This window comes from Festucalex cinctus, chromosome 5, assembly GCF_051991245.1.
Source record: "Festucalex cinctus isolate MCC-2025b chromosome 5, RoL_Fcin_1.0, whole genome shotgun sequence".
NCBI classification, from domain to species: Eukaryota; Metazoa; Chordata; class Actinopteri; order Syngnathiformes; family Syngnathidae; genus Festucalex; species Festucalex cinctus.
The window spans coordinates 6,396,537-6,424,214 of NC_135415.1; the positions used below are offsets into that span (position 1 = coordinate 6,396,537).

At 42.0% G+C, this 27,678-nt stretch overlaps 1 protein-coding gene across 1 annotated transcript in view; it reads left to right on the top strand.

The window, feature by feature from the left end:
• Positions 1 to 664: 664 nt before the first annotated feature.
• Positions 665 to 27,678, top strand: part of fam222aa (family with sequence similarity 222 member Aa) — an 87,187-nt gene continuing 60,173 nt past the window's right edge. Inside the window, exon 1 of the mRNA XM_077522772.1 lies at positions 665 to 1,505. The gene's annotated coding sequence lies outside the window, so the exon portion shown is untranslated. The remainder of the gene's footprint in view (positions 1,506 to 27,678) is intronic.

Here is a 27,678-nt window from a genome sequence, read left to right on the forward strand (position 1 = left end):
TTAAGATTTTGCATCATATATTACAGGATTTGTTCGTAAATTTTTCAAAGCCTATATAATGCGTTTTTGCACCACTGCAACCACAATAATAAACAGTGTTTAATGAATACCATAATGTAACAGTGCTGATTAATACGGAATTATAGTTGAAAAAGTGCAACTCTTGTATTAGATCTTATTTAATTTGATAGCAAGACATTTAATCTTCTGTGTGCAAAAAAAAATAAAAAGTTTTAAACAAGCTAATTTCACGTTTTCCTGCATTGATTTTCATGACTGTGTCTGCGTAGAAGTGCTTTATTTCTTAGTACTGGGTCAGACTTGAGCTCTCCCCAATAAGGAATGTCACAGTTAACCTTTAAGGATGCTGCGGAAAGATGGATGAAGTGCTGGGTAGGATAAAAGGGTGATTAAAGATCTCAATCTGCATTCTGCCACGGCAATTAATATTGGACGTATCCTTTTTTTTGCTTTTTTTACGCCAATAAACAACGTGGTTTCAGACGCTCGGACGCCATACATCTCTATGGTAACAGCCGTCAATTATCGTTGATTGGCCGAGCCGTGGGAATGTTTGTGTTGGCCGACCTCGCTGATTGGTCGGTGGGCGGTCTGTACAGCCTGACAGGCTGCAGCGTTCCGGGTTATTGTCAGTCTCAGCAGCTCGGCACAGGGGCAGGACCGCCGCATCCCGGAGCTGCCAGCCCTTTCATCCAAATTCATCCTTTTTTTTTCACTTCCCCCCTCCCTTTTTATTTTTTATGCACCAAAGAGAGCAGCAAGGGGTGAGGTCAGTGCACAAGAGTAGGCGCAGATCCACGCGGTGTATTTGGAGTCAAAAACATCTTCGAGGGGAGAAAGTGAAGGACCGAGCGGTGCCGGATCACCGGGATATCTTTTTTTTTCCTTTCCGAGCCAGCCCTTGAAGAGTCTCCTTTCTCGGTCTCAGTGTTGATTTGTGTCAATGCGCCACTCGCACAGGATTGCCTCGATTGTATCCTCACATTTGAATGATGATTTTTAGACCACTTTAAACCGACGCGTAACAGCTGGGATCTTTTCTCTCCCCGTCTTGGATTTGTGGAATACTGCGTAGCGCATAAATCAAGCACCCGGTCTTCCCACTAACTGCCTCATCGTTTGGAGATAAACAGCGAGTGAAATTAAAAGCAACCCAGGACCTTTCACCTCGCTCGCGAAACGTCGACTGCTCTAAGCGCACTTTGCGGTGCGCAATTGTTCCTCCGAGGACCTGTTTCTGCACCGTTTGCCCTCCGCGCAAAATTTGGCAGTCGATCCGAGAAAATTTCAAAAAGCTTGTCAAGTGTGGGATTTAAATCGCTACGGGTGGAGGAAGAAGAAGAGGATAAACTTCAACTCCGTTTGACATCAGCACTGCTGGATTGGAGCAAAATGAAGCATTTCTGATTGGGAGCACACATGCTTGCTCGGCCAATGCTTTAAATCTGCATGGAGCTCTAGTCTGCACTACGGAACAATTTATGGTAAATATATTTATATATTTTCTAAATCATGTCTTAAGTGGTCCCTGTACAGTCAGAACCTTTCCGTCTGTCTTTGGGATGCTAACGAGACAGTGAATGTTGTAAAAGCTGCTGGCTCGCTTAATGATGTCCCGCATTGTTGGCGTGTGTGTGAACCACAATAAAAAAAGAAGTGTCGTAAAACGGACACGTTCGAATGGCTCCGGGAGCCACTTTGAAGTGTGATTGAACGGCTCCGAGGCCGGTACCGCTCCTTCTGCGGGCTCTGATCCAAACGTGCGAACCTCTCAGCTGCAAATGTCTGCTGCAATTAGTGCTTCTTCACCCCGGTGTGTTAATGACATCCACTGTGCTTTTATAGTCTTCCTGCATATTATGGCAGGATTTTTACTGCAGAGCTCGTAAAATTCAGCCGAGATGTGAGCGTCCAACTGTAAAACTTTTCACTCCTAAGGATGACGTGAAGCTTCTGTGTGTGCCTTCTGGCAAACACACACGCGCACGCGCAACGGCTGATGATCTCCAATTGTGTTATTTTTCATTTGAATGTGAAGACTCTTTCGGGTTCTGTGAACTTTGAGTTTCACACACTTTAGGTACACCGACACACGGCAAGTGTACCTAATAAAGTGTCCAGTAAACACACGAGCATGCGTGATATGATTTATGCTGAAAAGTCTGCTCACGTGCTATGTTTTTACAGTATCCTTGCAATATCTCCCCGACTGGAGCCAGTCGGTCTCTCTCCCACGCCGACAAGCAGCTTGCTGAATGTAATATGCCCAATTCCCCCCACCCTCCATCCCAGCCAGGGCACCTGCCATGGAGCCTTCCTGGCTGTATTGAATAAAACATCCAGTGATGTATGAGGCAGGGGGCTGCACCCGAGGGGGCACAACTGCCTCATTTACTTCCTCCACTCTGCGCCTCTGACCTGCTGAGCAAATTGTGCTCATATTAGCTCTGCGGCTGCTCCTCACCTAAACAAATAGTCTTCCCAGCATAATGCTTGTCTTAACTCAACGTGATGGTTTGGACGAGGCACCGGGAAACAGCGTGACAGAGAAGCTTTAATATCTAGGTCACTGAATTACCTTTCTGGAGTTTCTTGTTTTTTTCCCTGCCTTTTTATTTCCTGACTTGCTTTTGAAAGCGTTTGTTATTTTCCTCTCACTTTAGACCTTCAAATGTCCTACTGCAGGCTTTAGCTTTAACTCGTGTCTGGTTTTGCTCATCTTGCTTCCTGTTGTTCAATCTTTCGAAATGCGACGAAGCCCCTGAGGTTAAACACATTTCCAGGAATGCTGGTCAGCTTACAATTTGTTCGGATTGAAAATCAATTTTCCATAGAAAATAATGGAAATGTGATTGATCTGTTCCAGGGTCAAACAGTTTCCATCAGAAAGCCATAATTAACTGTAAGGCAATGTAACAACAAATAACATAGTTAATTGCCATTCAAGTTTAAAACAAAGTTATCACCATTCTTAACAGTCACACAGAGCGAAAAGCAGTTAATGAGATTCTATCAACGCTTAGCTTATAAACAATAAATTGTGTCCTCGCCCCTAATCTAACCGTGATGGACACAGAGGAAGATGACTGCTTGCTTGAGGCGAGTTTGTTGTTCCACTGTACTTGTATTGTTCCACACTTTAGAGCCGTTTCCATCATACTGGGCAGTTTTGATTCAAAACAAAAAACAAAAAAAACAACTGTGTCGTTTGCTTATTTAAAATGTTTTGGCAGATGTGTTGGCAACTTTGTAAAACTGGTCTCTAAATTGAAGGTTTTTAGAATCACGTTGTCATTTCAATCTAAACACAGAAACTAATGTCCACATGGAAGTCACACTGAAAATGACCTAACATGTAAAGTAAACTAAACATGTCTAATTTGGAGAGAAGAGTGTTGTTAACAAGCGCAGGAGATTTGAATGAATAAAAAATATCTTCAAGTGTATGAAATCAGGCTTCAAAATTGGTAAAAAAATTAGATGTTCTCTGGCATGTATGCCAAATGTGCTGAAAACATGCCCCACCAAAAAACTCATTCGTATGTCTAGCACAGGGGTGCCCAGCCTTTTTTCTCCAAGGGCCACATCAAGAAAAATCAATGGCTGCAAGGGCCACTGAATTTTCTTACTTTAATTTATCTAGCACACCAAAATAAGTCAATCAAGGAATTGCATATTGTTTACTTTATATATTAGTGTTTTTAGAAAAATGGCTACCTGAACAATTTCTATAAGCCAAATAGTTTAGGATTTAAGATACTGAATAGCAGCCAAATTCCATCTCCACAACAGGAGCAATCTGTCAATGATCTTTTTTTTAATTTTTTTTATTTTTAATGCCATTACTGTTATGTGCTGAGGTTGGATCCCAAAAACTCAGACACAAATAAGATTTTAACTATTTATTCACAGCGAGAGGCGTGCAACAAACTTGACTAGACAAGAAACAACGAGAGTTGCACAGAGGAACAGAGGTAATAATCTGACAAAAACACACACTTCTCAGTCAGGCATATATAGACAGTGAATCGATCTGATTGGTTGTAGCTAGACATGTGGGTAACAGGACTGACATGGATTTATCTGATTGGCTGTTGACTAGATAAAGACATTAAAGATTCCTGACATCACATAGTGTATTAACCAGTTGAAACTAGATACTGATTACAGCAGTTCAAAACAGACACTTGACTTCACGGCCATGACCCAAACATAACCCTTGCATGACAGTAAACATAACCCTTACATGACTCTAGTCACGACAGTAAGCATAACCCTTGCATGACCCTAGTCATGACAATTACACAGTAATCATTAATGTAATATATTCACAATTTGGACCTTGACACGCAAAGCAAGTGGAGGAAAACATTTTTTTGTGTAAACAATTATTGTTATTCACCACAGTTATGAAGAGAAATGTTACTACTTTAGTTGTAATAGTTCAAAAGTTCGACAGTATATAAAACAAATTTATTTAGTAGCAAATGTCTCTTTTTAGATATGCCTCAGGCCGCTTAAAAATGGACAACGGGCCACAAATGTCTCGAGGGCCATAGTTTGAACACCACTGGACTGGTCTAGCATATATGCTTAAACACATATATATGTTTGAACCGCACATGGCGTGGATGGATGGTTTACGTTGCGTAAGGAGATGAAGAATTTGAAAAGGCTAACTCGTGATGTCATGAGCTTGCGACGGTTTCTCCCGTGACGTCACCCAACCCGAGCACATCGCAAAAATCAGAACGAGGAAAGAGGAAAATCTTTTTTTTCAGCTTTTTTTTTGTACATGGTAATGGGCGATGGATGTTTTGAGAGAGAGAGGAGATGGCATCTAGATAAAAAATTAACAAAGGCTAACAGACAGTGAGTAGAAATAAAATAGCCAAAGAATTATTAGAAGAATTCTTTTGGTCCTTTGCAGAGAATGCATGTTATCATCGCAATTGATACGAAAGGTAAGATATCTTAACCTGGCAATAGCCAGATGGTACCTCTCCACAGTAATTTTGTCGGGAAAAGGCGGGACATTCTGTACAATAATTCGAGCTGATTGGACGATGCGACATCTACACGTTTGTTTTAACCAATTACAGCCACGGGTGAAAATTTCGTGTTCGTTCTTGTCGAAGGGGGGAAAAGCACGAACATCTTACCGGCTAGAAATGCACGAAGCGCCTCCTGCTGTTCAACATTCAACAAGGAAACGGCGAGTAATTCCGCGGGAACAGAATTAATACTAGTGTCCATTCTAGGGCTGGGGAAAAAAGTCGACCAAGGTCGACTTTAAAAATAGGTCGACTGGAAAAATTTAAGTCGACCTATTTTTAAAGTCCAGAACCATGTTTGCGCCGTCGCCGTCCATGTTTCTCACGGACCTTTTATGCCGCCGCTCAGTGTGTTGCAAACTTCAGTGAGAAGAAGGCGGACAGAGTAATATGTATTTATTTATTTATTTATTTATTTTTTAAATGATTCCTGTTTGGTTGGTCTGATTGGTTGTTTGAATTTGGAGGTGTGTTGCACAGCAGCCATTAGCCTAACTGCGCATACAGTTCTTTTACTGCAAGCGTACATGTACACTTGTACATCCATCCATCCATCCATTTTCTTGACCGCTTATTCCTCACAAGGGTCGCGGGGGCTGCTGGCGCCTATCTCAGCTGGCTCTGGGCAGTAGGCGGGGGACACCCTGGACTGGTTGCCAACCAATCGCAGGGCACACAGAGACGAACAACCATCCACACTCAAACGCACACCTAGGGACAATTCAGAGCTCCCAATTAACCTGCCATGCATGTCTTTGGAATGTGGGAGGAGACCGGAGTACCCGGAGAAGACCCACGCGGGCACGGGGAGAACATGCAAACTCCACCCAGGAAGGTCCGAGCCTGGACTCGAACCGGAGACCTCAGAACTGGGAAGCAGACGTGCTAACCACTCGACTACCGTGCCGCCCACTTGTACATTATTTACAATATTTATTAGTTAAGATTATGTCCTCATTGGTTGCACTATTTTAAAATGGAGGAAAAGCGAATTGATAAGAGGACAGAGGTGCAGGGTCTTCTAAACATTTGGGAGAGGAAGAGAGCACGATTTTGAATCGGAGTCACCAAGCCACCATGTACGTTATTACTGCCAAGCTTGGTGGTGAGGTGAACAGCTGAAAGGCTCACACGACCCTCAAAAAGTCTGTAAAAGCTGCGAAGATACACCAGGACTTTTAAACGCTCATGGAGCAGTACAGCACATGACTGCCGAGTGAATGGGATGGCCAAAACGACGCCACGGTTCATGGATACCGGAGCAATAACATGGATTCAGCGCTTCACGGATAGACAAAGGTAAACGCAACAATAATGTTACAGAAATACAGTACTTGTAATAGTCATTTAGTTCGCTCCCTCGTGTGGCAGCTGCTTAATTGTGTGACAGTCACTTTCTATTAGTCAGCAGTTATTTATTTTTGCTGCGACCGGCAAATCTCCTGCGAGCGTTATTTTGCCGTGAAGACTCGGAACGAAAATTCTTGGCCTGCTGTGAATACCACGATTGCTTATAGACATTCACAAGCGTACATGAATAACACAAATGTGCACGACCAGTTCGCTGTGGCGTCGTGATGGCGGTTTTGGCGAGTCAAACACATTGCACTGGGAGTTAGCTTAGCGTTTCACGGCAACATAGGCAAAGTTTTTCCATTTTTCCACTCACCTTGACAGAATAACCCCCCCTCACAAACACGGCTTGAATCGCAAAGCCACGTCATCTTGGTCGCGAAAGAAGAGCTTGTTCCCCTCGGCGTTAAAAATAAATAAATACCCTCGGCGTGGCAAAAAAGAAAAAAAAAAAATCCCATCGGCGTGACAAAATAACACTCGGTGATCAGTTGCTGGTCACGGCAAACAACTAACAAACAAACAACCACCATCGCCTGTGTTTTAATGACCATACAACACTGAAATGAAGGGAAGGGCATGAATAAGTTGTGTGTATGTGCGTGCGTGCGTGCGTGCGTGCGTGCGTGGCTGCGTGCTGGCGCACCGCAGTTAGTCTAAATTGAAGACTATTATTGTACAGGAAATATGAGGAACAATGGATTTTATATACAGATTATCCACTCAATTCAACACATGTTCAACATTTGCGGCCTCAAATCTAAAATAAATAAACAATAATAATAATAATAATAATAATAATAAAGTCGATTAGTCGTTAAAAATATGAGAAGTCGAGTCGATTTAAAAAAAAAAGTCGTTAGTGACAGCCCTAGTCCATTCGTCCATGTTAGGTTTGTTTGTTAGCCCCTGCGTCGGCGCTGGCTTCCTGGTTTCGTCACAGTTGCATATCCCACCCCCAAACACAATGTCGCTCTGTGATTGGTCCGGAGCGGAGCGGCAGTTATCTGCGGGAGCGGTACAAGATGGTATTCTCTGGAGTTTGTAAACTCACAAATACCACGAGAATTCATCTTGCGAGAGCAAGGTTAAAATATTCTTATCGTAATTAACTCCTTAACAATGCCGCAAGGAAAACATATCAATACTGAAATCACATCTGTTACTCATAAAAGCTATTCACAGCCATTGAGAACATTTGAGCAACACACCAACCAAATTAATACGCTAAAAAAAGGCCTTTTCTTAAATTACACATCAGTTTGATTGATTGATAGTTTGGGCGCCTTAAAATATTCTGCGCTTATTAATGCAGCAGCCTGCAGTGAAAAGCGAGCAGCAGTCTTGAATATCGTTTAAGTTGCTGAAGTTTAATTTCCTGCTCTGTGTATTAATCTCTTCTTTAATCCTTGCATGGTTTGATTGTCTCAACACCTACCCGGAGGCAGCCAATCTCATTTTAGCAATTAAGATGGCAAAAATAGTCACAGCTTGTGTGAGAGAGTGCGTGCGCGTGCGCACTTTTTACGCTGATTAATAACATTTACGACAGATCTGATGTCCATACATTCACTAGATGTCAAACATCGTGAAAAACATGCTACGCCTTTGAACCAGACAGGCAGAAATATATCTTTTAACTTGCAAACAACAGCAGACACTTGAAGCCACATTTCCTCTCTAAGCTGCTCATTAGACTCTTGATCAAAGTGTTTAATTTCCTGAAAAGTTTCGTGCGCAGGCAAACAAAAGAGACACGTCCTGTCTTTCTTGTGCTTTACACTGCTACATGATTTAATATAACCTCCGCTGTCCTGATTATTGCACTATCCACAATATATAGAGACATGAAAAGGCATTCAACAAAAGCATTACACACTAATCATCACTGCGGCGGGACGAACACACCCTTCAAGCAGTCATTGTAAATGAGCCGATGTGCGGAGAAAATGGGATGTGACATTACATGGATGCTGGTGTGGGTGCGTGAAGGTCCTCTCTGCTCAGCTGCAAGGGGCAGAGGCAGCCTGACATGACATCGTTGCCTTGTTGTGTAGTTAGCAGCAATACCTCCACAACTATATCTATTTTAGCACCGGATGCTTGACCCCGCGCTCTCACTGCGGCTGCACCGAGCATGTCAGACCTGCGCCTCGTATTTTCTGCCCCATCAGTTGATGTTTTCACAATGTCGGGGTCAAATGGTGGTTCACGGCTGCTCCTAGTGAAGCATCTTTTTGTCAAGAGTTGTGTGGTAATCAGAAGGTTTGCTATTCCACTTCGATATGTATTGTAGCTTTTGTGAGCAAATAGGTAAGCTGTATCAAAAGATGTGTTTACAGTGGTGTAGAACTTCTGTTTCTGGTTCTTTAGGTGCCTGAGCAGTGGCGCACAGTCAGGGCTTTCTGCTGGCCCAAAACTATAAGCGCTGACCTACATTTACAACTCAAACAAATAGTATTCATTCATTTCTAACAGTCGCTTATCTTCATACATAGCATTTGTCTTGGCTGCCCTGCTTCCAGATGCGTACAATTTAATTTTCAGCTTCTGTGTTGAACATACACCATTGAAATAGCATTTTTTTTGTTAACCAATCATATTTTTTAATTCACCATTTTTTTCTGCCCTCTGATTGGTTCAGCTAAATAATCTGCATTGTTTACCCCTCTGATTGTTTGCGCTAATATGTAGGGATGTAACGATAAGCGCAATATCGTGATATCGTGATATTAAAACTAGTGTTGTTCCGATACCGATACTGGTATCGGCAAAAACAGTGGTATCAGTATCGGTGACTACTCACAAATAACATGCCGATAACATTATTCCAACGCTAATATAGGATTTTGGATGCAGCATCTTGTGTCTTGCTGGTGCACAACATTCACTGATATGTGACATGTTCACTGCATGCCGATCTAAGATATCCTATTGGCCCTTGAATGATCTGAACCAATGGCAGGACAGATTTTTCATGTTGAGAAAAAAACCTCAAGTACCGGTATTGTATCGGCATCGGCCGATACTGCAAAGCTGGGTATCGGGAGCCAAAAAACGGTATCGGAACAACACTAATTAAACACTAATTAAAACTGCCACAATATCGTCGTCGTCATGTTCACAATATTTAAATGCAACACATCTGTTATAATACTCAGGTTGAGTTGCAATTGTGCAGGTCTAGCACCCTCTGGTGGCTAGTTTTTTTAGTGCAATTTAATTTTCATTAGGGATGTTTGGGCCTTCCATGTTTAAAATTTACACTAATTGTCAGATGAAAGGGAACGTAATATGCCTGTGAAGCAAGTCAATATGTGGAGGAACTCAATGTGTGCGTACATTAACAACATAATAATAATAACATAACATTGCTGTTATGTACAAAAGGATAATATTGTGCTTTTTTTTTTTAGTATGAGCCCATTTTTTTTTACAATGTTATGACCTTTTTTAAATATCGCCAAACACACCACAATATCGTGATAATTATCGTATCGTGAGCTTCCTATTGTGATAATATTGTGACGTCTGGATATCGTTACATCCCTACTAATATGCGCACCAAAGATTGATTGACAAAGATTGACATTTTTGAGCCCGGCTTTTCTATGGGGAGACATTTGTCTCAAAAATATTCACACAAATACATTCTTGATTTTCACATGTGTTTTTCAGATCCACAAATATGTTCTCAATCTTCACGTGTTTTCCAGATCCACAAATATATCTGTCTCAAATGTCCTCCCATTCTGATATTGTAAATGTATAGGATCGTATGCCGAGTAGTCTTGGTCTCGTGGCTATCCAGTAATATATACAGATCAGAGCTGCTGCTTAGCTATGCTTGGTGGCGTAGAAGAAGAAAATTTAACAGCAGAAGAAGAGTGTCTTTCGAGTGAAGGCAAAACAAGCTCAAGGGAAACCAACCAAGGTCGCATTTAATTTCGCGACTTGTGTAAAATTAACACATAAAGGAAAGTCAAATAAAGACTTGATTTCTGTTTTTCAATGTCCAATCTTAAACGAAAAACGACTCGTTCTTGTTCAATTGGGACAGGAACACTGCCTCCCTGTGGATGGAGGAGGAATGGGCCATCCGTCTACCTCCGGTGGCTCGTCTAGCTCCTGTGTGTCCTGAATATCTGAGGGCTTGTGTGTGTGAAAATCTCGAAAAGAGCGTGATGTTTGTCTAAAAAATAAATGCGTGTGCGCGACGATCCGCAAACACACTTTCGACAACTCTCAAGCAAAAGTAATGGAAAATGCACACAAAATTTAAAAAGACATGAAAATCGCAGATATATTGTGGATCTGAAAAACATGAAAATCAAGAAAATGTTTGTGGATCTTAAAGGGATCATTCGGCTTTTTTAACATGAATCTCAATTTGATCCTCACCTCCCGTGTGTGCGATCAGCACTGACTTACCCCGGGTTTTCACTGGATGCGGTTGCGGTGCGGTGCGTCTTGACTGCGTGCTCCGGACGGGTCAATTTTTTTGTCAATCCACACCGGCTCCGCACAGCTGCGGTCCGGCAGCTCCGTCGCCGCCCACTTCCCAACGTGTCTCGCGGGACCGCGCGCGCGCGATCATGTGGCATTTCACAACGAGAGGTGGACTTCTTTTGATTTAACCTTTTCTTCTTCTTCTGCTATGAGATTCCATGCAGCATCCTTTTTTTGGTTGTCCTTGTAAAGTATATTAATAACGAGAGTCGGGTCAGTGCGGGTCCACTCTTTATTTCTGTCTTCCCCGTCCGGCTGCCGCTCAGTACGGCAAGCGAGACGGGCACAACAAGCAATCGCGAACATCAAACTCACAATACATTACAGTCCTTATAAAAAGGATGTGCCGTGTCATATATTATTTTGTGGTTTTCCACCTCCAATATAAACCTCTCCTCGTCCATGTTCGCTGGTGTCTAAACCGTGAATGAGCACATGGCCCGGCGACGCCCACGTCACGTTTTGCTGAAAAACTTGCGAAATAGGAGCTGGCGAGTGTTTTATTCTGAAAGGTAACCGGAAACTTATTTTGAAACTGCCTCGGTCTTCCTGTCCCGCTCGATGTGTTTTGTGCTAGCTTGCCATTTGCCGGAGGCCTACCGCTGCGGCGTCCGGCAAAAATAGAAAATAGGTCTATCCTTGCGGAAGGCTTGCGGCACGCCGCAGGCCTTCCGCAGTCGACACGCAACGCACCCGCAAGCGGTGTAAACTGCACCATTCGAATGAATGGAATCTAATTGCTTGCGTCGCCGGACCGCACCGCAACCGCACCGCAACCGCACCGCAACCGCAACCGGTGAAAACCCGGGGTTACCCCTGACAGCGTTCTGTGACACCAGTTCTGGTCCGGAGTTGGACAAGGAAAATAGTCCAGCAAGCTGGCTGGGGTCTCGGAAATAAAGCGTTTTTCTTCTAAAAAACCATTTGTTTTCAAAAGCGTGATACATTTCCATCACAATACTCTTTCCTGAAAAAAGTCAGACGCCATTACCGCCAGCCACTACTTTTCTGTTCGTTCGTATCACTGCGCGGCGCCCTGTAGACAGCGAATTGACGCACTGCTACCAGCTGATCCTTCCGCCTGAAGTTGTTTGCCTTTTCGAAGGCGGAAGTATCAGCTAGCTGGCTGCAGTGCGTCGGTTAGCGTTCTACAGGGCGCCGCGCAGTGATACGAACGAACGGAAAAGTAGTGGCTGGCGGTAAAGGCGTCTGACTTTATTCAGGAAAGAGTATTGTGAGGGAAATGTATCACGCTTTTGAAAACAAATAGTTTTTAGAAGAAAAACGCTTTATTTCCGAGACCCCAGCCAGCTTGCTGGACTATTTTCCTCTCGTCCAACGCCGGACCAGAACTGGTGTCACAGAACGCTGTCAGGGGTAAGTCAGTGCTGATCGCACACACGGGAGGTGAGGATCAAATTGAGATTCATGTTAAAAAATCCGAACGATCCCTTTAAAGACACATGAAAATCCCGAATATTTTTGTGGATCTGAAGAACACGTGAAAATCTCAAAAATATTTGTGGATCTGAAAAACAAGTGAAAATCAATAATTTATTTGTGTGAATATTTTTGAGACAAATCTCTCCCCATACTTTTCAAGATAAACAGGACTTTACGAGGCTAGGTCAGCCAACACCATTTCTGGCTTGCTTATTTCAACCCGGAAAAGGATTTTTTATTTTATTTTTTTTTGGCACTATCAGAGCAGCGTGTATGAGCGCTAAAGCTAGCAGGCAGGAGCAAGGAAAAAAGGTCTGCTTCAACATCTCTGGTGAGCAAGCTGTATTTTATTTATTTATTATGTTTTTTGTCATATTATTAGATAATTATTGTTTGTGAACTGCTGTGTAGTAGTGAGTGAGGTTCAGAAGTGATGTATGGGAAGATGAAGGTTTCTTTAGTGAAAATGGTATTCATCCTCAAACGGGTGAAATGCCTCTGTCTGTTATTATTTTAAGAGGAAGTCAAGTAAAAAATGTTCTTTACAATAGTATGATCTTATTTATCTTGCCATTATCGTATCTTATCTGTTTTTGAAAGAGATAGATGTACAGTATATTTACAGTCTATCTCTACTTCCAAAAATAAGACGGCTATCGAGACCTTGATTTTGTGTTCTCGTTTTGGTGTTTTTAATATTTCTTAGTTTAAGACCCCTGGCAATTTTTATTTTATTTTTTATTTAGTTATTTTTATTTTTATTTATTTTATTTTTCCTTCCCCTTTTCCTTTACTGTTATTGTGAGATTGTTGTGTGATAATGATTGTTTGTTTAATGTTTGCCATGTATGGCTTTTGATCTCAATTTGTTAAACAAAGCAATTAAAAAAACAACAATAGTACGATCTATGCGGGAATATGAATTAAAAGGATACTTAACTCATTTAACAATTTTCAGCAGTGAAAAGTTAATATTTTGAATGAATTTGATAATTTCATTATTTTTCGAAAAAGTAATTTTTCTACTTGCTGTCAACTGATGATGACATCACCTGTGCGGAAGTAGGTAAGGGCCAATCATGGCTCACCTGTTTTCTGGGGTTGGTCAGCAAACTGAGCAGTGACTGGTTGTTGCCTACTTCCTCAGCACAGGTGACATCATCATCAGTTGAAAAATTACTTTTTAAATGTATTCATTGTTCATAAAAAATAATGAAGTTGCCACATTAATTACAGACAAAATATGATTTTTTTACTGATGAAAATGCCCCAATGAGTCAAGTGTTCCTTTAAGCAGCAAAATTCTTTACCGATCTCAGGGGGCGGCCATTTTGCCACTTGCTGTCGACTGAAAACGACATCACAATTGCTCAGGGCTCTCAAACAACAGCCAATCATTACTCACTTGTTTTCTGGGTTTGGTCATGTGATATTTGCAAGCTGAGCCATGATTGGTCATTGCCTACCTGAGTTCTGAGCAACTCACTTTGATGTCATTTTTAGTTGGCAGCTCAATGGCAGGTGAAGGCAAAATGGCCGCCACCTGAGATGGATAAAAATGGGTGGATTTTGCTACTTAATTCATGTTCCACAAACGCAATATTAATCGTTACCATCTTCAGACTAGTGGGGGTGCAAGAAAAACTTTGACTTGACTTCCCATTTAATGCCTTGCATAGCTATATAGTGAGCTGGAGCATATCACAGCAGACTTTGAGCAAAAAGCGGGTTTGCTTCCTGTAACTTTTTTTTTTTTGTTTTTTTTTTTTTTTTGTGGTCTACTAAACTGACAGTTATCCATCAGACGTCGCTCACGACATACACCACCTCCACCCTGACCTCTCCTCACCTCCACTCCTCTCATTCTGTCAGGCTGAATGGAAGTCACGTCCCATCAGACATCTAGGTTAATGTGTAGCCTTTAATATGTAAAGGTTAAGGTGAGCTGATGCATTTTTATCATCTAAAAGAGCTCATGTGCTTTTTCATATGCGGTTAATGAGTACAACACAAGGCCACGTGCGTCCTTCATGGTACAATCTACCCCGTAGGGCTAATTATTAGACTTCTTTTTTGTGCCAAAAATCTGTAAAAGTCAAGTGTGAAGGGCTGTGAAAGGTTTACCTTTGAGGGTGCCACCTCATCAACTCCTAAAGGAGCAATGATATACTTTCCTGCCTGCCCGATCGCTGCGCATCTTGGTCGGCTCTCCATCCACAGCGAGAGAGGCAAGGGCAGGCATGCTCCTTCCAAAGTGTTCCCGGCTTGAAGGATAAAAACAAATCTGACACGCTCCCCAACTGCGAATTTGCTCTCCTTAAAAACAATGCCTCTCCTGCCTTCCTCATGCTCACATTGATTTGTTCTGGGTGACAGTGCAGGCTGCTGTGAAATCACCCCGGCGTCATTGATCTCAGCGAGGAGGAGGCGAGGCTCAAGGAGTCTGGCGACAGCGAGCAACATGGGAAAATCCTCCGCGCGCCCCCTTTCGACCCCCGAACCACTATACCGCAATGACGGTCTTGGCCGCTATCAGATGGGGCCCCCGCTGTTGCGCCCCAGCTACTGTATCTCAGACCTCGGCTACGCTTTGATGTGTTTTGTGGAGGCCCGTACACGCTGTTTGATTCACCATTGTGCCTCGCTGTGTTTCACATTATCTCGCAAACTCTTTATTGCCACTGTTTTCCATGCCAGAAGCAAGGCTGTTTTTTCCCCGTGTTTTTTTTTATCTCATGCAGGCCTCTGATTAATCTCCCCCCTCTATGCTGGTGTACTTTAATCTTGAATGGGAGATATCTGATTTTCCTCAGCTATTGAGGAAGATCAAACTTTAATGGAACAAGGAACTGCACATCATCCTAATCTCCATCTCCCTGCATTTTGGCCAGATGCCCCCCCCCCCCAAAAAAAAACAGGCTTTCTATCTTTCTGCAGAAGCAGGAAATACATCAGACAGATAAGATATTTTCTCCTCATGCTTTCGTAATTTATTCCCTGTTGACAAAAGGCACCAATTTACATCTTTGCAGTTTGATTTACCTGATTTGGGGAACAGCGCGAAAAAATGGCGAGTTTGCTGACGTTAACAAAATGGCCGTCATGTGCTGTATGTCATAAATAGGGATGTTCGATACCACATTTTTTTTTTTTTTTTTTTTTTTTAGACCAATGCCAGTATCGGTCGACTCAACTCTCTACCAAGTACAGATACTACTTTTTGATATGTAAAATTTCCCTCCAAACAATGAAAGATAATTTTAAAGCACAATCTAGGGCTGGACGTTATGGCCAAAAAATAAAATTATTTTTTTTCAGTCATTCAGGACTTTAATTGATTTTAATCTAATAAATCCAACAAACATTTATTTAAAGGTTTCGTTTATTCAAAAATAATTCCTTTACAAAAATGTTCAGACGACAATAATGTATACTGATTCTTGACCACAATTAAGTAGTTGGTAGGTATTGAAAACATGCCTTGCAAGCAACCCATCCAGCATTCTGCCAAAATGGGGTATATGCCACGGAAGAGGCGGGACGTGATTTTGCACAACAGTTTGTTTCCGGTCTGGGTTGCGAACGCGCAACCAAGGGGCACAAAGTTGGAAGCACAATTATTTTTGACGCAGCCCACACGTCGCAAACCGAACCGGAAACAGTCAAAAACAAAAAACAGTCCCGCCTCTTCTATGCTTCCGCTTCCATCCAGCATTCTGCCCATTTGTCATGATTAGAGTCATGCAAGGGTTATGGTGGGGTCATGACCGTGTGTTCAAGTGTCTGTTTTGAACTGATGTAACAGCATCTAGCTTCAACCGGTAATACGCTATGTGATGTCAGGAGCTATGGGATGTCAAGAATCTTTAATCTCTTTATCTAGTCAACAGCCAATCAGATAATTCCATGTCAGTCCTGTTACCCATATGTCTAGCCACAACCAATCACTGTCTATACAAACTGTCTGAGAAATGTGTGTTTTGTCGGACTATTACCTCTGTTCCTCTGTGCAACTCTCATTGTTTCTTGCTTCTCGATGTGAATAAATAGTTAAAATCTTATTTGTGTCTGCGTTTTGGGATCCAACCTCACAACAACAGCTTTTAATAATCCAGAAGACAAAACTTGATTTCACGATATAGCAAATTTTAAATGATTCAATTTTTAAAATGATGATTAATCGAAATTAATTTGATTTATTGCCCAGCCCATTTTATATCCTAACATAGAATTCTTCCTTAAAATTGCAAGAAATTAATGGAAATGTTCTATTCTTCTATCCATCCATCCATTTTCTTGACCGCTTACTCCTCACAAGGATCGGGGGCGGGGGGTGCTGGAACCTATCTCAGCTCGCTTTGGGCAGTAGGCGGGGGAGACCCTGGACTGGTTGCCAGCCAATCGCAGGGCACACAGAGACGAACAACCATCTCTGTTCTTCTCATTTCTAGAAATGAGAAAGTACTGATACTTTGTACTGAGATCGTGAAATAAAGCTGGCTGGCTCGATACCTGGTATCCCTGGTCATAAATAAATGAATAAAAAACTTTTCCAGTTACTTTAACTGCGGTTTGTTCACGCTCTCTGTTTATTGACATACACAAGATGAGGCGACGTCTGACCCATGTCATCTGTCTATAACCGCCTGGAGGGAGATACATCAGCTGCATAGATACATCACGGTCCAATGCCTTTGATTATACTGCAGTCAGTCCAGGAATTAGCTATTGACTTCTATTTTCTCCCGCCACTTGCTCCGTATCGCCGCATAACAGTGCACATTATGCTGACCGGCGTCTGCACAAGGTTGCATATTATATTGTTTCAAATGCGTAGCACTTATTCGCCGTCACACCTCCCACAGCCCGTTTGCGTCCGTGACAAAAAGAGAGGCCATTACCCGATTGTAAGGCACTCGCTGTAAAGTAATGAAATTTTCACCGACTGCAGAAAACAATGTTGTCTGGTCTGGAGTGTAATTGCACAAGCCACCTCACAATTTTCTCAGCAAAGTCGAGCATGAATGCCGCACGATTTAATAAAACTGGCGAGATTTTTATCATTTATAGGCGGTGGGGACAGTAAGCCGAGGCTTGCGCAGATAAAACTCATATTCAGTCAACGTGGAGAATTCCAACCGAGCTGGATACGGTTGAATAGACACAGGCAGCTGACCCACAGGGGCGCATTTACGTGTCTGAATAGGGCTGCTGCAAGTCAGCTATATTGTTGGTATTAAGCTCCAGTTTCCTTAATCTAAATGATGGAGGAGCTCGGAATTCCCATCTTTTTCTCCTGCCATGTTATTTGTGTCGAGGAAAGGTTGGAAAATCCAGACGATATTGGACCCCGAGGCCAAAGAGCTTGGGTGCCTGCTTCCACTCACATACAAAAACATAGGAACATTGACATGAGGACATGTATTGCGCACACACACGCACGCGCGCACACACACACACTCCTAGCCCTGTTTTATTACCTCCTGCCTGCCGCTGGAATTGCTTTCCTCCCTCGAGTGAGCCAGGCAAAGCCGGCTTTATTGTGTTAACCTATTTGTGTGTCAAGAGCGATTGCGGCGTTCTTTATCTCTGTTTGTATTCGGACGGGGAGACAGCAGAGAGGGCGAGCGAGTGGGGAAGGCGGAGAGTGAGCAACCTGGATGTGCTTGCATGGAGTGAACGGGGTGGGTGGGTGGTGGGCGTTTGGGGGGGGGGGGGGGGTGCACACAGGAGCTAGACGAGCCACCGGAGGTAGACGGATGGCCGGTCACCTCGCTCCACTCTGGAGGATAATGACTGGTTGCTTAGCAATAAACCACCTCTTATCCACTTCCTGACTTGCAACCACAGTAATCACTTTTTTTCTGAAATAGTATGTTGATATTTTATAATAATAAGGCAACTGACTTAAAAACCGCCTAATAGCACTTTACATGTACGGTATTTATGACTGGTCTGCTATGGTCGGTTCACTTTCGTCTCCAGTTTACATTAGCTGTGCATAAATACATGTTTGTCCAGTGTTTTAAGTGGGCCGGAACGCACTGGTATGGAGCTCCGGCGCTTCTAAAAATCTCACTTGAGCGTTCTCAACGTGCAAAGAACGTACTATCAGCGTTCCGGTACGCTCGACAATGCATGTTTTTATCCCTAAAAGCTGTTCCGGTGAATGCCGCTCATCCACGGACTTACATATAGGAAGACCTGCGCTCATCACATTATGCGCACGCATACTCCAGAACTTTTACAGATCTCGGCTTTGTGAGAGAAGCGCGCTTACGTCATTCAAGTCGGCATTTGTAAACGTGATGCTCGCGAACCCGAATACGTGTGTTGAACAATTGTTCTTGAGTTAAGAAAATGAAATAAAAGCGCTACCATGCTGTCCCAGCTCAAAGCTTCAAAATGACTACAGTCAGATGGTGGATTCACAGGCTGATGCAGCACGGACGTAAAAATAAACGGCTGCTCATGCTGTAGCGAGAAGTGAAGCCTGCGGCGGCCATCTTGCGTTGCCACACCTATCTGACCTACTGTAAGTTGAACACATTATTTACTTTTCCGCTGCATACTTTTCACGTTTTTTTCTTCCTTTATATGGAAAATACCACTGTGTGTGGCGTACGGTTGTACCAGAAAGTATAAAATAAGTGTGGGAGAAGCTCTACATGCAGATTTCATCAGTAAGAATGTGAATATAAATTTTCTCTCATACGGTATTTTTTACGGTATTTTAAGTGCTTCTCAGATTGGTCTGCATCATCAGAACCAGTGATCAGAAACATCAACAACGAAATGGAAAGCAAAGCATTTAAGAAAAAAAAAAATCGCTGTGAAATGTAAACCTAACTTCTGAAAGTCCCGAGTCACAATACTGAGATAATACTCTGAATGGTTGATGCGAACAATGAAGTTCTGCAGAGATCCTGTCGTAAAACACCCACTTGTAAGTGTTTGTACATACATACATATATATATATATATATATATATATATATATATATATATATATTAGGAGAGTGCCAGCACTTTTTTTTTTTTTCACTTAAAACACTATGTTTGTCAGCAAGTGTTTCCATCCACATTTGCGAGCAGTTGATGGAGTTTGACCAGGATTCCTCCAGATATATCGCGGCTGTTTCCCAACCTTTGATCTCTGCAAAACCTGAGTGCTCACATAGCCATGTTCACGCACTCGCAGTTTGATGGGCGACCACAGGCTACGACGGCGTCCCTCTTGTGAGCTCTTAGTTTTATTAACATTTTTATTGACTCAAACAAATTGCTGACCTTTAGTGGCATAATGAACGGCCCGGCCTGCTCGGGAAAAGTGAGCGCTCTGGCAGGACGAACTGGCGCCATTCCAAAATGTTCAGTTCATGATCTTTACTGTTTGAGCAGCGGGTCACAGCTTTTACTACGAAGGGGACAGAGTGTGGAGTGAAAATTTTTGACTGGCAAGTACGTTTGAACGTAACTTGCTAATACGTTTGAACGTGCTTAGTTGCAAATATGTTTAAACGTACTTAGAAATACACTTAAACATAAAAAAAGGCTATTTTCTCTAAGTTTTTAGCATTTAGCCTACAAGTTAGGGGTGTGAATTGCCTAGTACCTGGCGATTCAATCTGTATCACAATTCATATGTCACGATTCAATACCGATTAATCCTGATATGAATCTATAAGTTGATTATTGCAAATTTTTTTTTAACTCAAATTTAGAAAATACTAATCAGTAAACTTGTACATTGTAAGATTTGTATGAAAATGTATTTATTTATCTGAAACCTCAGGCTAATAACTGAGCCACAATTTAACAAATAGGTTGCAGTCTGTTTCATGTTTGCATAGCAGTGAAATACAATATTAAGGCTTAATGTTCTTCCATGCTTAAAGTGTGAACCCTGTAAGTGAACGGTAAGTAAGACGTTTTGTTTAATATGTCCATCAAAAATTGATGTTTAAAAATCAATTCGGCCACATATTGAATTGATTCGAGAATTGCACACTGTAATATCACGATATATTGCCTACTACAAGTACATTCAAATGTACTTGCAAATACATTTGAACATACTCAAATATAGTCAAACATATTTGCAAGCATGTTGGAACAGATTTGCAAATATGTTTTATGTGTATTTGCAAGTAGCCTAAATTTGAATGTGTTTGTAAGTACGTACTACGTTCGAACATACTTGTAGGCTAAATGCTAAAAATGTAGTATTTTTTCCCCCACAATGCCACAGTATGCTGAAGTCAATACCCCGTGTCGTTATGGGAAAAAATGCCGACCGGAAAAATCATAAAAATGACTAATGAACTTTGTTTACTTTTTGTTTAAGTTTTGGCTTTGTTGGTATAACAGGCCAAATGTAAAAAAAAAAAAAAAAAGTCAGTTTTTTTGAACTAGTACATGCCTGTGGCATTATGAGGAAAATGTTAAGTTTTTAACATTTAGCTTACAATTACGTTTGAACCTGCAAATATGTTGTTGAGTGAATTTAAACACGGTTGGACGTATTTGCAAGTACGTTCGAACGCACTCAAATGTATTTGCGAGTATGTTAGAATTTAAATACTGTACGGTCGTTTGAACTGATTTAGAAATAATGTTGAAGTATACATATTTGCCAGTCCAAAATGTTGACTCTATATTGGCAGTTCCATGCTTCCATATAATACCGCCGACTGCTTTCAAAACATTTGAATTTCGAGAAGTGTATGCGGATAAAAGTGTTTCAACATAGCTTCAATTTAGGTTTTCTTTCATTACAGGAAGTCACTGCTTGTTTCACATTTGGCTAATTATCCACTCCCCCTTTTTTTTTTAATTAGTTTCTGCTTTTCTTTCATGAAATTTTCTGTGAAGTTGGTATGAAAGTTGTTTATGGTGATAAATAGTCACAAGATTTCAACTAGACGTCATGGAGCGAATAAAATGTTTCAACTGATGCCAAGTAGCTTTTTGATATTTCTTTTTTGGATCTACAAATGACAAATTTGTCATTTAAAAATCTGTCACGTTGCCGGGTCCTCTTTGAATAGTGTTAGCGCATTCTGCTATCCACCCATCGCACTCATGCGCCGTTGGTGAAAGTGACAGCATTGCCCGTCCTGGGAACTTCCCACACAGAAACCAAATCTACACCATTACACCCCCTTCGTATTTCCACACCACGCTTCTGCGCCTACGTCTATAGGAACAGCTGTCCAGCTGTCACAGCAGCCAGCCAGTCGGGCTCTCTCCAAGGCAACATCTGTAGAGCGGGAATGCACAAGGGCGGCTTGTCGCTCTCAGCTTGTCCCCAAAGACCGCGGAAGTGTGTCATGCCTTTTGGCTGCACGTCGCCACTGGCCACATCAAGCGTGCGACTGCCTCTGTTTTTAACATTATCAACTAATTTTTGCCACTTAAATAAGCTCTGTGAGGTTTTTGCCACCTTTTTACAGTCACAAGGAAGTCCTAAATGAGACATTTCAAGACAGATTTTAGTAAGGCGGAAAGAAAAAAAAAAAAACCAGCACATTATCTTAGCCATTAATAGTCGTTTGCTTGTGCATGGATAAGTGTGTGCGAACACCTGGATGTGTGTCTTTACAAAATCCCAGCGAGCAAAGTTCAATGGCCTGGAACTGACGGGAACCCACTGGGAGAGTCTCTCCTTGATGTAGCCCCCCCACACTCCCCCTCCCGTTTCCTCCTGGCAGCGGAGCGCCGGCGAGGCAGGAGGCGGCGGTGCGGGGATAGAGTAGGAGGAGGGTTGCCATGCGAGATGAACAGAGCTCGGGTCCCCTCTGTCAGACACAAACTAGGATCAGGGAGCTCGCATGGGACTCTCTCGTGGGATGAGCGGAGGGAAAAAGGGAGACAGCAGCTGTTTTTCCTCTTATGCCTTCACCAGAGCGCTTTTTTTATTTAATATATTCGGCTTTATCTCTTGTGGGGCTGTCATTAGCGCCTGTCATGCTGTTTGGTGGCGATAAACATGGATGAGCTGAACATTTGCACTTTGGAGAGTGTCATAATCATCCTTATGCCTCTTGGATTTTTTTTTTTTTTTTTTTGATGGTGCTAAGGGATGTGATTTCTTAATCAGACCTCTTCATAACAAAGGGCCAATCAGGCATTTACAGATTCAAAAAGGTAACTCTCATACAGCGCAAAGGGAAAACCTGGCTGTATATTATAGTGTCACTTGACAGTTTTTACCCTTATTATGCCATCTCCATGCTGTTAAAAAATAGTGGTGCAGTGGGAGTCCATTACTGTTCTGTAGAATTTTCACTAATGTACCATAGGACTAATTATTGGTGACTCAAGTTTACTGCCCAGGGGAGCATCTAACATTAAAGTGTACCTGCAGTGGTCAGAAGGAAAAATATAGATGGTTTATTCAAGAAAATACGCGTTTTGGTTACACTAGTTGTATTACCTTTCAGTCCGAGACGTTATGACAGTTGAGCATTTGAGACCAATATGGAACTGTTTGTGTGTCTCGGACCGGATATTAAGCAATATATTCAACTGTTAAGCAGTCAATGAAGACCAGTTTATGCTTGCCGCACTCTGTCACAGTGGCATACAAAGAGAGTTTGAGGGCACAAACATACACCAGTTAGCTAATGCAAGCTAGCAGCTTGTACGTCACGGATTTAAAATTAGCCGAAAACGATAAGTGCTTCAGAAAATGGATGAATGGATTGTTAGAAAATCACCCTGCCTGCTGTTGTTTGATTGTTTATGGCGGGGGATCCTGGTGGTTGAAACTATCTTTAACGCTTGATGCTTGCGTTGCCGTTAGCATGTCTGTATACTTGCTATATTTTCAAAAGACAGTCCACCCCTTTAGCTTGGGTGACCAGATGTCTCATTTTGGCCGGGACAGTCCCGTTTTGAGCCTTGGGTCCCACATCCTTGCGGATTTTGCCAACGTCATTGTTTTGTACCGATATTGCGCAAGTCCTGTTTAATTTTTTTACCATGTTTATGTCAATCACAGTTGTCCTAGCGATTCAAATTCAAATTCTATTTATCGATTAAAAACAAGCAAAGCAAGAACTTTTCTGTTGTAAACATAGCCTAACTTAGAAGAATCCATTTGTGACTACAGATTCAGTCATGATTGAGAGCCCAAATAAAAAATCCATATGGATGCAGTGAAGTCTCTCTGCACGTGGTGGGTCACAAGCAAACAGCTGATGACAGGGAAATCGCCTGCTCATGACTTATGTTTTATCATTCAAATTCCCTCTTTTTGCTTCGGTCTGCCGTGATTGACAGCTCGGCATAAAAGCAGCGACGGGGCCGACCGTAACTGTGACAATGGTCTCGCCTCCCTGCCTTGTTTTCACACTTTTTTCTGCTGTCACAGACAACCTCACTGATTGCCTCTGCCAAGACTGCATACTATTAATCTTTTAAACAAGAGGCTGAGCCCAGCTGTATTATTTGTAGAAAACCGAAAAGACCTCATGAGACTGTCAAAAAGAAAAAAAGGGGCAACTGGGCCTAATAAATTGGTCTCATTGTGCCGTGCCTGCTTAAAGAAAGAACAATATTAGAACTTTTAATAGCAGCTGCTGGGATGGATGTGCTGAGGTCTGAATGCATCCCCCACCTGATGGCTCTGTGGGTTTTCTTGTGGCATCCAGGTGCAGTCTAGGCGGACCCGTCGCCATGGGCGGGCCTTGGGGGTCCGTGCCCGCCCTGTCAGTCAGCCGTGCCCGCCCTAGCAAGATGACTCACCAACTATTCGTCCTATCAGTCACGTAAACTTGCGCCTTCTGGTTCAAGTAAAGCATGGCGTGCCAGCCAACCACATACCTCCTTTCAAGTTTGGCTGTGATTGACAACTAAGCGAGCCAATGACAATCAGGATCAGGAGGGATGGGGTGGGGTGGGGGGAGACGCGCGCTCTGCAGACGTGCCTTAGCCAAATCTACTTCCGGGTAGATAGTGCGCATTTGCCGGCTGGCGCTGGGACAAAGACTGAGCAGTGAGTGAGCACATCGTGCCGCTTTAATGGAAGCCACCAAATGCCAAACCTCGATCCAGGATGACACAGTTGACATCAATGGGAATCCTGAGTCCACTGGTTACGTTTACAAGTGAGTGTCAAACTTCTATTTTAATTAGTCAAGCCACACAGCACGGATGAATTGTAGCAATACACAGTATGCTGTTAACAGACCCAAGCAGTCACACATACACAACAACAACTATGGAGCATAAAATTATTTATCACTAAACCAGTTGCAGTACAATGTGAGTTGAATTCTCTTTTTTTATTGCCAAGTTTGTTCATGTTGATGACTGTCACTAAGTTCTAATTTAAAAAAAACAGCACTTTACACATATTCTGCTTAGTTTTTCACTGAACCCATATGTTGTTTCTGTATATCATCGACATAACTCACTCTTATTTCTAAATCACTTTAAAACAGCCATTGCTGCATACAAAGTGCTGTGCATGGAATAGAAACTAGTCTTTTAGTAGATACAAGTGAAATAAAAAAACACAAAATAAAATCAATTAGAGTAAATATAAGTAGATAAGTGTACACGCAAATAAAATACTAAAAAAAAAAAATCTGTACAAGTATAGAAATAAAATAACACAAAATACAGAAGGCACCATAAAAAAAGTTAAATGATGTGAAGTCTCATGCTGAGTCAAAGATCAAAGAATAGAAATGTCTGGCAAAAATGAAAGGAAATTTTGTCCATATCGTACAGCCCTAATCCAACACGCAAATGAAGGCAACTGCTAGCCAATTCCAGATCGAAGGGGTTGGGTCACAGAGTCATTCATTCGGACATAGTTGTTTACAGAAGTGAAGAGTGGATTTGTTTCAAATGAACTTTTGAACTACACATTTTTTTTTCAGTTTGTCTTTTAGATTTCAGAACGAACTGCCGCTTTTAAGTGACAGAAAATATTTCTGAACACTTTTGCAGTTGTCACAATGCCGCTGTTCAACCTGATGAACATTAGATTTAGGTTGATAAAGTGTGCCCCCCCAAAACAAGGTAATGCCCCCCCTACAATTTCTTTCTGGTGACGGGTCTGAGTCTAGGCTTTTATAGATGGCATGAAAAAATAGAAACGCCTCTATTTCTATGGACATGTTCTGTGGTGGCACATTTAGAGATTCCATTCAGGGTGCTTGGAGATGTTTTTTCTCTCTCTCAAATGTGAGCTTAAACAGCAGTTAGTTCCAAAACGGCAAAGCATTGATGTATTATGAAAGGGCTAGAAAAGGAAACAGCTCCATTTGGCCCTCTGTGCTTAACAACAATTTGAAGTGTTTTAACAACTTGCAAAACCTTTCTAGACTTGAACTTTAATGGCTTTCGGCGCTCCAATTTCATGGACTGGGCTTTTGTGTTTAATTAGGTGTGATTTGTGAACATTTCCCAAGTGGTTGGAAGTCTTTTTGTGGGGCGGAAGTTTCTGCACTTCCTTGACAATTGCTACAACGGTGCTGACACCTTGGGATCTAATGGATGTCTTCCTGTGCAAAATAGCCTCATAAAGCAAACTTTAAAGGATGTGGATCACGTGGCAGCAGGATTCAGTCTCCCAGCCGGTCGTTTCTGATGTTAGTGCCGTATAAAGAACCTGAAATTGTGGCATCACTGCGCACCTTCTTTGTGTGTTCTCTGTCCATGGAAACCCAGTGAGGCAGTGCAACCTAGATGACTATTTGACTCCCAGGTCAGAGCCACATGATAGCAACACTGCTGGTCAATGGAAAGGGATATACTTTCCTTTCCAGTGATATACTTTCCTTTCCAGTGAGCTACGACCGCTTTTGTGATTGTGTGTGTTATCATGCGCATTACGTGCTATTCATAGCATCCTCTGTTGTACCCATTCCCATTTTCAAAACACAGACAATGGATGGAATTCTGGGTTTCAATTTCAGCTCAGGTTTTGTTGTTTGTATGCTGACCCCCCGCCCCCCAACACACACACACACACACACACGCACGCACCAAAGTTTATTATTTGTCCTTGTAAGTGTAATGGTTCGATTAGGTAACTTGTGCAGTTGATGTCGGAACAATTCCAATTCAGTGGATGTTCAAAATCATGAAATGTGTTTGTGAATTTGAATCATCGCAATCAGTGAAGAGCCCGATTTATCGCGGTTAGGGTCAGTTAGGGAAAATAGGTAGTTGTGAAAAATAACAATTACTTATGCTGAATAAGTAGTTCATTATTATTAGAGATGTCAATACCAATGTTTTTCAGACTTGATCCCAGGATGAGTATTCATTGAGTACTCACTGATATAGTACCTCTAGTACTTTACTTTTGATGTATAAATTTTCATGTAGCTAATAATAGCTAGCAATGAAAAAAAAAATAAAAAATCTGATGGAGATGATGATTCACCGATGTGTCAGACTACCGCAGTATAGCGCCAACTTCTGCCAAAGAAGACTTGCTCTTTTTCCTTTTTCCTTAAAGAGATACTTGACTCATTGAACAATTTTCAGCAGTGAAAAGTTAATATTTTGTCCAGAATGAATTTGATAACGTCATTATTTTTCAAGTACAAGTAATACCTTTAAAAAGTATTTTTTCTACTTGCTGTCGACTGATGGATGACATCACGTGTGCTGAGGAAGTAGGTACACGGCCAATCATGACTCACCTGTTTTCTGGGTTTGGTCAGTAAATTGAGCCATGACTGGTCGTTACCGACTTCCTCAGCACAGGTGATGTCATCATCAGTCGACAGAAAGTAGAAAAAAAATAGTTTTTAAAGGTATTAATTGTACATGAAAAATAATGAAGTTACCACATTAATTATAGACAAAATATTAACGTTTTACTGCTGAAAATGGCTCAATGAGTCAAGTATCTCTTTAAGTATCATTGCTTACTATCAGCAGTCTCCCGGAGTACCCGATACCTTAAAATAAGGCTGATATTGGTGCTCAACATCCCTAATTACTATCTTTACTATCATTATTTTTCTTGGATAAATGACTAGAGGAAATTGTCTGGTTATACTTTCTCACCAAGTATCCAGCAGTGTCCATTTTGAACACCCACTGCGTTGACCAAATATGGTTCCTTGCCCCTTAAAAGACTCCGCTGTGCGTCTGTGTCTCTTCTGCACATGTATGTGTACAGGGGTGTCTGTTTGTAGGTTAAATACAAACATGGCTGTCCCACTTTCTCACACTAGCCCCCCCCCCCCAGTCTCCACACGCTGCAGTATGATCAGCCAGAGAGCTGCGCATGCTGCCACCAGCCTCTCCCCTGTGCCTACCATCC